The sequence below is a fragment of the Ptiloglossa arizonensis genome, unplaced genomic scaffold (assembly GCF_051014685.1).
Source record: "Ptiloglossa arizonensis isolate GNS036 unplaced genomic scaffold, iyPtiAriz1_principal scaffold0027, whole genome shotgun sequence".
Lineage (NCBI taxonomy): Eukaryota > Metazoa > Arthropoda > Insecta > Hymenoptera > Colletidae > Ptiloglossa > Ptiloglossa arizonensis.
Window position 1 is genome coordinate 359681 of NW_027478397.1, and position 2248 is coordinate 361928.

The following is a 2248-nucleotide window of genomic DNA, read 5'->3' on the forward strand; positions in this document are numbered from 1 at the left end:
CAATGGTGTGTGTACTTTTCCCCTAGGCCATTCCAGTTATTGGTTTCGAGTATCAGACCGGCGAAAATTTTGATGGTTTCTCAACCATTCCTTAACTTGAAACTCCCATATCTCGCGAACGGATTGACGAACTCCATTAATTCCTGTTGCACCTGAAAGTAGAATCTCGCCCGATTACAACGGTGTGTGTACTTTTCCCCTAGGCCGTTCCAGTTATTGGTTTCGAGTATCAGACCAGCGAAAATTTTGATGGTTTCTCAACCATTCCTTAAATTCAAACTCACATATCTCGCGAACGGATTGACGAACTCGAGAAATTCCTGTTACATCTGAAAGTAGAAACTCGCCCGATTACAAAGATATGTGTGTTTTTCACCTAGGCCTTTGTAGCTATTGTTTTCGATTATCAGACTTGCGAAAATTTTGATAGTTTCTCAACCATTCCTTAACTTCAAACTCCCATTTCTCGCGAACGGATTGACGAACTCGAGAAATTCCTGTTGCATCTGAAAGTAGAAGCTCGCCCGATTACAAAGATATGTGTGTTTTTCACCTAGGCCTTTGTAGTTATTGGTGTCGAGTATCAGACTTGCGAAAATTTTGATGGTTTCTCAACCATTCCTTAACTTGAAACACCCATATCTCGCGAACGGATTGACGAACTCCATTAATTCCTGTTGCATCTGAAAGTAGAATCTCGCCCGATTACAATGGTGTGTGTACTTTTCCCCTAGGCCATTCCAGTTATTGGTTTCGAGTATCAGACCGGCGAAAATTTTGATGGTTTCTCAACCATTCCTTAACTTGAAACTCCCATATCTCGCGAACGGATTGACGAACTCCATTAATTCCTGTTGCACCTGAAAGTAGAATCTCGCCCGATTACAACGGTGTGTGTACTTTTCCCCTAGGCCGTTCCAGTTATTGGTTTCGAGTATCAGACCAGCGAAAATTTTGATGGTTTCTCAACCATTCCTTAAATTCAAACTCACATATCTCGCGAACGGATTGACGAACTCGAGAAATTCCTGTTGCATCTGAAAGTAGAAACTCGCCCGATTACAAAGATATGTGTGTTTTTCACCTAGCCCTATGTAGTTATTGGTTTCGAGTATCAGACTTGCGAAAATTTTGATAGTTTGTCAACCATTCCTTAACTTCAAACTCCTATATCTCGCGAACGGATTGACGAACTCGAGAAATTCCTGTTGCACCTGGAAGCAGAAAATCGCCCGATTACAATGGTGTGTGTACTTTTCCCCTAGGTCATTCCAGTTATTGGTTTCGAGTATCAGATTTGCGAAAATTTTGATGGTTGCTCAACCATTCCTTAAATTCAAACTCCCATATCTCGCGAACGGATTGACGAAATCGAGAAATTCCTGCTGCATCTGAAAGTAGAAGCTCGCCCGATTACAAAGATATGTGTGTTTTTCACCTAGGCCTTTGTAGTTATTGGTGTCGAGTATCAGACTTGCGAAAATTTTGATGGTTTCTCAACCATTCCTTAACTTGAAACACCCATATCTCGCGAACGGATTGACGAACTCCATTAATTCCTGTTGCATCTGAAAGTAGAATCTCGCCCGATTACAATGGTGTGTGTACTTTTCCCCTAGGCCATTCCAGTTATTGGTTTCGAGTATCAGACCGGCGAAAATTTTGATGGTTTCTCAACCATTCCTTAAGTCGAAACTCCCATATCTCGCGAACGGATTGACGAACTCCATTAATTCCTGTTGCACCTGAAAGTAGAATCTCGCCCGATTACATGGGTGTGTGTACTTTTCCCCTAGGCCATTCCAGTTATTGGTTTCGAGTATCAGACCAGCGAAAATTTTGATGGTTTCTCAACCATTCCTTAAATTCAAACTCACATATCTCGCGAACGGATTGACGAACTCGAGAAATTCCTGTTGCATCTGAAAGTAGAAACTCGCCCGATTACAAAGATATGTGTGTTTTTCACCTAGGCCTTTGTAGCTATTGTTTTCGAGTATCAGACTTGCGAAAATTTTGATAGTTTCTCAACCATTCCTTAACTTCAAACTCCCATTTCTCGCGAACGGATTGACGAACTCGAGAAATTCCTGTTGCATCTGAGAGTAGAAACCCGATCGATTACAAAGGTATGTGTATTTTTCCCCTAGGCCTTGGTAGTTATTGGTGTCGAGTATCAGACTTGCGAAAATTTTGGTGGTTTCTCAAAAATTCCTTAAATTCAAACTCCCATATCTCGCGAACGGAT